Genomic DNA, 10804 nt, shown 5'->3' with positions numbered 1-10804 from the left:
CATAAGTCAAGATATGCTGCAAATTCTTAATTATCTATGCTGAAGAAAGGGAGAGGTGGGGATAATATAGGGAGCCATTCAATAATGGAAGTGAAGCAAGGAAGGAAAATAACGGTTATTGAGGACTAATTCAGAAAGGATAATTGACTTGCTCAGGGTCACCCTGATAGTTAATGTGGGGTCTGGGACTAGACTCTGCATCTCCGAATGCCTCGTCTAGTGTTTTTTCAAGTGCACCACATGAGTCATAGTAGCACGGATCATGACGATGGTGAATGATGGCAGAGCGCATGCTTAGAACTTCACATGCGGTATCTCCTTTCATTCTCCCTGCAGCCTGAGGGCTCACCTATTTACAGATGGATGATTCAGGGCTGTTTTCAGTTCAGTTTAAGACATATTCTGGGTGCCATATCAGGAAATGGAATACTGATAAGATAGATCCTGTCCAACAGTTCAATGGGGCCACATGCACAACGGGATGATTTTAGTAAACTCTGGCAAGTCTCAGGAGAAATGGATACATAAGGAGTATGTGAGAGCCCATGGGGAAGGGGGACCAGATTTCAAAGGAGGGGAAGGGAGAGGAGCTATTCATGGAGGGCTTCCTGGAGGAGCCGCTCACTAAGCCATGTCTTCCATAGGCAGGAGTTGAGGGCCAGGAGGAGAAGGGGGAGGGTGGAGATGGGGACTCTGGCAGAAGGACTGGCCTGGCCAAGCTTATGCAGTGTGGCAGCAGGACACAGGCAGAGGTGGTGGAAGTAGGAGGAGCCAGGAGAGGAGGGGAGGAGGTCACAGGCTTGAGTGTCGTCCTCTGGAGAGCAGGGAGCCGTGGAAGGTTGTTGAACAGGAAAGAGGCATGATCCCATTCGTAAATTACAAGGTGCTCTGTGGCAGCAGAGGAAGAACAAGAAGGGAGGGGCAGTGGGGGCACCCTGGGGGCATTCCTATTCCAGACCAGCAGTGATGTGCCCGGGGATCCTGGGGAGGAAAGGGGACAGGTTCATGGATGTTTAGGAAATGGGATCCCAGGACACAGGAGACTGGTAGGGTGTGGGGATGAGGGGGAGGGAGGTAATGGTGGGATGTCTAGGTTTGTCATCTGGGTAAGCAGAAGGGGGCTTCACAGGAGACCGGATGGAGACTCAGTGTGGGACGTGATGAATTTGAGTGGCTTCTAGAACCCATCACCCATTCCCCAACTTCCCCAGCTCTGCTTCCTGCTCTGCTGCCAGGCTCGTGAGTCAGAGGACAGGCAGATGGGTGTACCTCTGGGACCTGGGGAGGCCACGAAGAGTAGAGCCCATGGGGTGTTACCAGGAATCTAGATACTTGTGGGGGGGGAGGTGGTTCTTGCCCCTAACCAGAGCGCTAGTGGAAGGGGCAGTGAAGGGATGTGTGAGCCCTGCCCTTACCCCGTGGACAGAGCCTCATGAAGGGCCCTAATAGAGGACACTGTCCCTGGCCTCATTTCTCACCTGCCTGGGAGACAGCAGGGAAGTGGGTCATCTCACAACTGGGGCATCCTTTGGGGGGCTTTTTCTCTCTCCTGTGGTGACTCAGGTAGAGTGGTGTAATGATGGACACATCATTCATTTGTTTTGCCAACGTATGCCTCATTCATTCCTGTCCTCTGCATGGGGCTAGACAAAAAATATACAGAGACCTGGGAGACAAACTCTGCCCTCAGGAAGCTCTCAGGCCTTCAGGGGCGGGGGGCGGAGGGGGTGGTGGGTAGACAAGTGAGTGATGCTCTCTATGAGCATTGCTTCTCTAGAGGTGCTGTCAGATACTCCCTTCATGAGTGTTCTGGAGGGGCCTTGTGGAGTGCTAAAGAGTACAGGCTCTGGATCACATTGCTGTGCTTGGATGCTGGCTCCTCTCCACTCCCCAGCTGTGCAACCTTGGGCAGATGATTTAACCTCTCTGGGCCTTCCTTCTCCATCTACAAAATGGGGATGATATAGCACCCGCCACCTAGAGTCCTTATGAGGATTAAAGGCGTTAATACATGAGAAGTGCTTTGAACAGTGCCTGGCACACAGTGAATGTTCCACAGTGTTAGCTGTTATTAATTTGCTTATCATCATCATCTTCATCACAGACTCAGGAGTCTGCAGGGGAGCAGTTAGCACAGAGGAGAAGATGCTGGGGAAAGCTTCACAGAGCATCTGACATTTCAGTTGGGCTGGAAAGGTGATATTTTGCCGAGGGGAAAAAACCAAGGCCAGGGAAGCCGACCCAGGCAGAGGGAACAGGAGCAAAGGCAGGAAGTGTGGAAATGCAAGGCACATTCAGGAGAACAGGCAGGCCCCCAGCTCCAGGAAGCGTGGAGGATTTGGAGATGGAGGCCTGGGGAGAGGAGATCAAGCTTGGGAGAGGCTGGAATGTAAGATGATGGAACTTAGGCTTTATCCCAAAGGCAAAAGGGTGCTGGCAGAGTTACTTTAGAAAGTGCTATGACCAGGGGACTTCCCTGATGGTCCAGTGGCTAAGATTCCACATTCCCAATGTAGGGGAGCCCAGATTCAATCCCTGGTCAGGGAGATAGATCTCACATGCTGCGAGGAAGAGTTTGTACTTGTCTTTGGGAAGAATTGTGGTGACAGCTGCATGGAAGATGGGTCAGAGGCAGGAGGCTGCCCAGCTGGGCCAGGTGAGAGACAACAAGGGTTTGAGCTCAGGAAGTGCAGGGGATGGTGGAGAAGATGCTTGGGGAGCTGGCCAAGCACTGAGTTACTGTGAGGATGCAGGGATGGAGGCGAAACTGGACCTCAGTCCGCCTTAATAACCAAGAAAAACGTTGGAAACCTCAGGTGAGACTACTGGGCCACCACGCGCCCTAAGTGAAGTCCTCCAACAGATGGAACCAGATCCTTGGGATTCCTCCACCCAGCATCATTGACTTTATTTCCTTTTTTAATTAAGAAATTGTTTTTCTTTTTACTTTTTTTAATGTTTAAAAAATTTTTAAAGTCTTTACTGCATTTTTTACAATATTACTTTTGCTTTATGTTTTGCATTGTTTTGGCCCAGAGGCATGCAGAATCTTCGCTCCTCAAGCCAGGGATTGAACCCACTCCCCCTAGTGTTGGAAGGCAAAGTCTTAACCACTAGACCACCCGGAAAGTTCTGCTCCTTTGACTCTAGAGCTGCCCCTCTGCTAGCTCTCAGGGAGCTGTGGACCATGTCCAGCCCTGGGCAGCACCCTGGTGGATCAGGGCATAGATGTCATTGCATAGCAGGGAAACAGACCCCATTTCCGAGCCTGACTGGGCTGCTCACACATAGCTGTGTGACCCTTTAGAGTCTCTTCACTTCTCTGATCTTTGGTTTCCCTCCTTTGCAAAATGAGGACAATAGCAACAATCTCAGAGGGCTATTTTAAAGATAAAATGCGTGATGACTAAAAGTGCCTAGCACTGCTCCTGGAGCCTGGGACCCGCTCAGTAAGTGGTAGGTACTTGTGGGTCTCACCTCCCCAGCAGCACTGCCCTTAGGGTCCCCTCACTCCAGCCCACCCCTTACCCCACTGTTCAGGGCTCCCTCTGCCTTACCAATTCCTCCCCACCCCATGGAGGATCCAGTTTCCAAGATGACTTCTAGCTGGCATGGGGAGAAGGACCTGTCTAGATTCCCTATCCACTGAATCCTCTCCTTCTGCCTGAGACATGTGTGACCTGCACTTTACCATTTGGGGCATCTCATTACCTTGGTAGAATCAACAGAGCCTGTCTAGGCTGGAATCTTTGAAGTTCTTCTTGGAGGCAATGCATGAGCGCTCAGTTGCTTCATCTTGGAGTCAGAAGAATGGACAAATCAACCCCCCAAGACCCCCGATCCTGAGCCTTTGACTGAGTGTCTCACTGCCCTCCCTCCTGCCTGCAGACTCTTGGCTGGGCTCTGGAAACAGATTCTACTGCTTATGATGAGAAAGCTGCTGCTGCTCGTCACCGTCCAATCAGGGTACAGGCCAGGAAGGCGTGGCTCGGTGCTCTGTGTCTCTGCAGCCCGTCTGTCTCCTGCTGCCGCAAAGATCCTCAGAGCTGATTGAAATGTGATGCGTGGGCTTAGGAAGGAGGGAGGGAAAACAGCAGCTCAGACCACAGCCGTCGTCCTGGGTCAGTGCCTGCACTTCCCTCCCTCTACCTGGCACTCCACCCCCTCCCGCGCTAGGCTGCCAAACCATGCATGGCCTTTCCACTCAGCCCACATCTGGGAACAAAGCCAGGCAGCCAGGCATCTTCCTGTCTCTGCATCCCCACCTGACTCTAGTGAAGCTGGGATGCAGGACCGCCTCCCGGGGCTCAGATCCCTGGGAAGGGGACCTTTCTGTTCACCGGGCTCCCTCCAGATCCACCCTCCATGGTACCAGGAAGCAGCTTCCCACAGGAGCCATGATTCTAGCCCCAGCTAGAATTCCATCACCTGGCTTTGTGCAGTGCCCCATACCTTGTAACTCTTTTGCTCCCTCTGGCCAACAGCCTTGGCTGAGACCCCTGTCCGGGAGATATGCGGGGGAAGTGGGCAGTCTGCATGAGCCTGGGTCTTTGGACTCTTTACTCGGTATTCTACTGACTTACCAAAGTAAAGCAGAGAGGAAGCCTGCAGGGTAAGGACCAAGCAGAGGGATTATTTTCTTCAAGAAAGGAGGTTTGCAAGATGGAGGAAGAGAAAATGAACTTAACAGGCAGATGGTCGGATGGATAAGAAACTCAGCATGAAATTTACTGGTTCATTCACTCACTCACTCACGTGTTAATTAGATAGTCACTGTGTCCGAGCATTGTTTGATAGTCACTGTGTCAGAGCATTGTTTTAAGGATACAATGGCCAGTCAGCAGAGGTGGTCCCTGTGCTCAAGAAACACTCGCCTTAAGGGAGAATAGACATGTAAACTGGCCCTTAGGGTTCAGGGTGAATGGGGACAGTTAGGGAAGTGCAGTGAGCTGTTCTATGGGGAAGGTCTATGCGAGTTGGGTGGAACCAGGAAAACCAAAGTCACTTAGATATTTATAACTGCAGTAATTTAATAGAGAAAATTGGCTAAAAGGGGATAGAAGGGATCAACTGACCTGGAAATTAGCAATGGCAGGAAGCAGTTACTATTCCACTACAGGGGTAAAGGGTGGGGGCAACGTGATGAGATCCCTTTAGGGTTCCAAGTTGAAAGGGAACTTCAACTCACTCACATAGTGAGTGTATCACAGTGAGAGCGAGTCCTGCAGGGGGCGCTGCTGCCCCGGGTCCCTTAGGCAGCGACGGAGGAAAGACCTGTCTGTCCTGTTCCTTTCTCTTGCCCTCCATGTCCCTGTCTGAGGAGCCAGGGGACAGGGGAGGCCTGTGGGGGTCAGACACCGCGCAACACACAGCAGACCAGCGAAGAGCAAGGGGGCTCAACTCAAACCAGACTGGGGTGGGGGGGTTCTAGGAGATTTTCCCACAAGAAGTGGTATCTAAGCCTGAAATATGCACAGATGTTAATCAGAGAAGAAGAGAAAGATCAGGTGACACAGGAGATTCAGTTGCAGACTCAAAGGTCTGGGGGGTTCAAGAGAGTGTGTTGGCTGGAGGAAGTGAGAGTGGCTTTGTGAAACATGGAGATGAGGGGCTGGGGGGTCAGGGGAAATATGAGGAGAGATGCTTTTGGGAGAAATAGGAGTAAGGTCATGAAGGGCCTTGAAAGAAAGTCAGGAAGATTGGACATTATACAAAAGCCATGGGGTGCAAGGGATTGCAGTTGTTTTGAGCTGTGACATGATTGGATCTGGGTTTCTGGAAGACTGTTCCAACTGGGTGGAATATGGACAGAGGAACGGAGAGGGAAGATTGGAGGCAGGCAGATTAGTAAGGAGACCGTCGTAGTAATCTCAGCAAGCAAGGATGGTGGAGGGAGGTGCCAGGAGACACGCAGGGTTTCAGGAGTATTTAGCACAGAAGTTGGCAGGACTTGGTGCCTGACTAGTGAAGGAGGGGAGGGCAGGGGCTAAGGGTGACACCCCTGACTGTGGCTTGGACAACTGGGCAAGTGGAAATACTTTCTATTGAAGAGCAAAATAAGGAGCCTGTGGGGGAAAGCTCAGTTAAGGTGGGCATGAGAGGCTCATGAGATGCTGTAATAGTCGTGGCTGCAGTAGAATTGTTTTTCCTTGATATTTGTGTTTATCTGGCTCTTCATGAGGAGGCCTTCTCCTGAAGCCAGGACCCCAAGGGGACAGACCAAGTGTGTTTCATCCTAAAATCTCATGGTCTTTTTCTGCTCCTCCCCATTTTCTGTCCCTTGAACAACCTCAGCATTTATTGAGAATCCAGCTTCTAGAAAGCTGCAGGTCAAGCTGTGTCTTCCAAGTCCATCTCTCATCCAGGTTGAGTCACACCCAGGCCTCTCAGTTCTTCTTTTATCTTTTATTTTATTAAAAAAAACATATTTATTAATTTGGCTTTGCAGGGTCTTAGTTGTGGCCTGCAGGATCTCTGGTCTCTGTTGCAGCATGGGGATTTATTTTAGTTGTAGCATGTGAACTCGGGCTTTTCAGGTGGCGCTAGTGGTAAAGAAACCCCCTGCCAATGCAAGAGATATTGGAGACACAGGTTTGATCCCTCGGTCAAGAAGATCCCCTGGAGGAGGTCATGAAAACTCACCCCAGTATTCTTGCCTGGAGAATCATGTGGACAGAAGAGCCTGGTGTGCTACAGTCCATACGGTCACGAAGAGTTGGACATGACTGAGGCGACGTAGCACACACGCACATGTGAACTCTTAATTGCTGCAAGTGGGATCTAGTGCCCTGACCCAAGGATAGAATCTGGGCCCTCTGCTTTGAGAGTGTTGAGTCTTAGCCCTGGACCACCAAGGATGTCCCTCAGCCCTTCTTATAATCTCCTGGGTGAGCTGGGGTGCTGGAAGGCTCTGACAATAAACGCCTTTTACTGTGCCTCCAGTCAACTTTTGCTTAGCGATCTTCTGGAATCTGTATGAAACAGAATCACATGACAAAGATGAGGAGTGGTCAGAGCCATCACACACCTACAGGGAGGAGGCCGCCATACAGGAGGTGGAGGAAGCTGGGGGCCTCACTCTTCTCATATTCTAAATGTGTGTTAGACTTGATGTATCATAGCATCCCCTCTTCTTTAGTCTCTAAGAACCTGGGTTTGTCCCGGAAGCAAGGCACTCAGCCCCCTTGATGAACCATGGTTGACCGTGGCACAGTCATCCAGTCAAGCTCACTTCACCAGTGTTGATTTGCCAGCAGTTGAGGGGGTGTGACTCAAGTTCCAGCCAATGAGGCATGTGTTCATTTCCTAGGGCTTCCACAACAGACATTCACAAACCGGGTAATTTACAATGATGGAAATATATTCTCCCACAGTTTGAGGGGCCAGAAGGTTAAAACCAAGGTGTCGGCAGGGCCTTGCTACCCTGAAGGCTGCAGGGGAGAATCTGTTCCTTGCCCTTCTCTCAACTTCTGGTGTCACTGGCAGCCCCGGTGCTCCTTGGCTCGTCACTGCATCACCCCAGTCTCTGCCTCCCTCATCACATGGTATTCTATCTGTATCTGCTTTCACATGGCCGTGTCTTCTCTTTCTCCTCTTCTTGTTAGGATACTAGTCATATTATATTAGAAGCACACCCTGCTTCAGTATGACCTCATGTTAAATCAATAAGGTCATTAACGATGACCTTATTTCCAAATCAGGTCACATTCTGAGGTTCTTGAGTGTATCTCTTGGGGGGGTGGGGTGAGAAATGAGAAGTAATAATCAGACAACAGTCTTTGGGAAAGGCCTTCTCCTAGTAACATATAGCACCCAGGAGAGCCCACCACTCTGTCTCCCTCCTGAGTCTGACACCATCACAGAAAAATGTGACACTGAAAAATGTGCCCATCTCAGCCCCCGCCCCCCGGGGGGTGTGGACACCTCTCATTGGTGTTGACAACAGAGGAAGATGGGAAAGTGACATTGCTGAACCACTGCGCCAACCCTGTAATCTCTCTCTCTCCTTCTGATTGAGATAACATGCAGAAGCCACTTCTTATGGGGGGGAGGGCGTTACAGTTCAGCTAATTAGAGCCAAACTCATCCTCTCTCATCTAGGGACATCCTGTTTTCCCTGGTCACTTTAGATAAATGTCAGACCTGGAGGATTTGAAAGCTCGAAGAGATCTGGGGAGTCATCTAGTCCAACCTATTCATTGATAGAATGAGGAAACTGATGCTCAGCAAGGAAAGGGGCCCCCTCAGGGCCACACTGAGGGGCCAGCCAGGTGGCCCCTGGTGAGGGGCACAGCCAGGATCCACACTAGGTTCTCCAGACTCCCCATCCCCCACAGTACTTCTCAGGCTCCTTGCACTCATGTGGCACTCCCTCTATAGGGAAAGGGGGGTGTTGTTCCAAAGGGGCTGTCTGCTGGGTGGGCTGCTGCTGAGCTGTTGAGGAAGGGCAGGAGCAGTGGGACAATCTATAGGAAGGATCCCAAGGAGGACACAGGTGCCCAGCACGTTGCAGAGTTGTGTTCAGCCCCAGGGACACACATTTGTTCTAATCCCATGCTCTCAGTAGGGTGTGCTGCTCCGATTTACACACTTCAATGGGGCCTTTCATCTCACTGAGGACTTGATGCTGGCCTGCCTGGCTGATTGGGCCAGGCAATGATTTAGCCTCCAGAGCAATTCAGGGCAAGGAGGTGGGTGAAGCAAGTGCAACGCTTGGGACTTTTCCTTTGCTGAGGACTCTGCTCACCCACTTCCTTCCTTCCACCAAGGCTGTGTGTGGGACGGCTCAGCATGGGTGGTGGAAGGGAGGCGGTGATCCACCCTCACCTGGGCAGCTGGGAGGGATGCACATGATCTTGGCAACTTTCCAAGAATGCAGAGAACTCTTAACTTTGTCAGTTTGGTTGAATCAAGATCTGTTAAATTCTAAGAATCTAGAATTCCTGAATTTGGCTGGAGGGCACTTGAGGCATCTTCTAGTCAAAGCTGCTCCTTCTGTAGGGGTGGACACCAAGGCCCCAAAAGGGTTCAAGGAAGCTTTCCCTAGAGACAGAGCTAGTTAGAATCTACACGACCATATCAGCCTCTCCATGTTCCCTACCTTCATCTGAAGCAGAGTTGATTCTTGGGTTCAGTCAGTAAGTACGTTTGAGCCTGGAGTCAGCAGCTTCTGACATGGACTCCCAAACTTCCCTTTGAGTGTGTGCTGGACCTAGTCATTGCTTATAACCAATAGGATATGGCAAGAAAGATCCATGTTGCTTCTGTGGTTAAGTCACAAAGACAGTGATTTCCATTTTACCAACTCTCTCTCTTCCTGGCTTCTCTTCTCATGAACTTGCTGTGATAAAGTGAGTTAGAGAGGCCCTCATGGCAAGAAGCTGAGGGCCACCACCTACCAATGGCCAGCAAGGGGCTGAGGCCCTCCATCTAACAGCCGTGGAAGAATTGAATCTTGCCAATAAACATAGAGTGAACTTGCCAAGCAGATCCTTCCTCAGTTGAACCTTCAGATGAGACCACAGCCTTGGCTGACATATAGGTTATAGACTTGTAAGAGATCATAAAATAGAAGACCCAGTTAAGTAATGCCTAGAATTCTAAGCCACAGAAATGGTTGGAAAATGAATGTGCATCATTTTAAGTTGCTAAGCTTTGCTATGTAGCAATAGACAATTAAGACAATTCTCAATTCTAGGATACTTAGAAATGTCTACCTAACACATTCTAGATAGTGACAAGAATGAAAAGAAATGGTTAATATGTATTTACAGAAGCTAGTAGTTTGATGAGATAAGATATAGCATGTGAAATAACAATTACATTTTATTGAGTGTTTCCTTGTGCCAGGGATGGTTATTCTTTACATATATTAATTTAAAAAAAGTTTTTAGTCATCACAACAACCCTGTAAAGCCTATTATTAGCCCTACTTTATAGGTGAGTAAACAGAGGTGCAGAGAAGTGAATATCTTGCCCAGGTTCACACAGTAAGCAATGGAGCTGGGAATTGGACCTTGGCTGTCGGGCCTCAGAGGGAAAGAAGATCCCATTCATTCATTTAGAAAACACTTAAGTGTCTCTTATGTTCTTGCTATTGTCAGTTGCTGAGCAGATAAATATATGTTCTTGTTGTAAAGGAGCCAGAGGTTCTGGCCCACATTAGTGATGACCTTGGGCAAGTTATTTAACCTTGGCATCTTTGGGGGATGAGGGGAAAAATAACCTATACAGTGCTGATGAAATGAGTTAGTATTCATAAAATGCACATAATAGTGCCTGGTACATAGTAAATGTTATGTTTGTTAAAGATAAATAAATAGCTAGATATGTCAGCAGGCAGTGACCTCAGCATGTGGGAATTGCAGGGACCTGTCTGCTTGGGGTGCAGTGGGAGTGCAGGGGCGGGGAGCTGGCCTTTTCCTCCCATCTTTTGTGCATGTTCATTTAAGTTCTGGGCTCAGTCGTGGGCTTCCCATGCAGCCTGTGGCCTTTTCAATACTTCTTATCCCCTCATTAAGATAATCATCAGTTCTAAGGAAGGCCTTCTCCTGCCAAGACGCCCAACTCTTAATTGGTGTTCACTTTTCAGCCTAAGCTTCTCAAGATGACGGGCTTTTGAAGACAGTCTTTCCAAGCCCCAGGGTTCCCTAGTACCTTCAACTCCCTTCCCTGCAAGGCACAAAGGCTCAGAAGTCATGGGGTCCACTCCACAGGCTCCCATGCCTCCCACTTTTCTGATAAACTCTTCTCTGTTGGCCAGACCAGCAATTCCTTTCAATACTTTGCCCAAAGTCCAGAAGAT

The sequence above is a fragment of the Cervus canadensis genome, chromosome 28 (genome assembly GCF_019320065.1).
Source record: "Cervus canadensis isolate Bull #8, Minnesota chromosome 28, ASM1932006v1, whole genome shotgun sequence".
In the NCBI taxonomy this organism is placed as follows: Eukaryota; Metazoa; Chordata; class Mammalia; order Artiodactyla; family Cervidae; genus Cervus; species Cervus canadensis.
The sequence above is the reverse complement of the archived record's forward strand: the minus strand, read 5'-3'. Positions refer to the sequence as shown.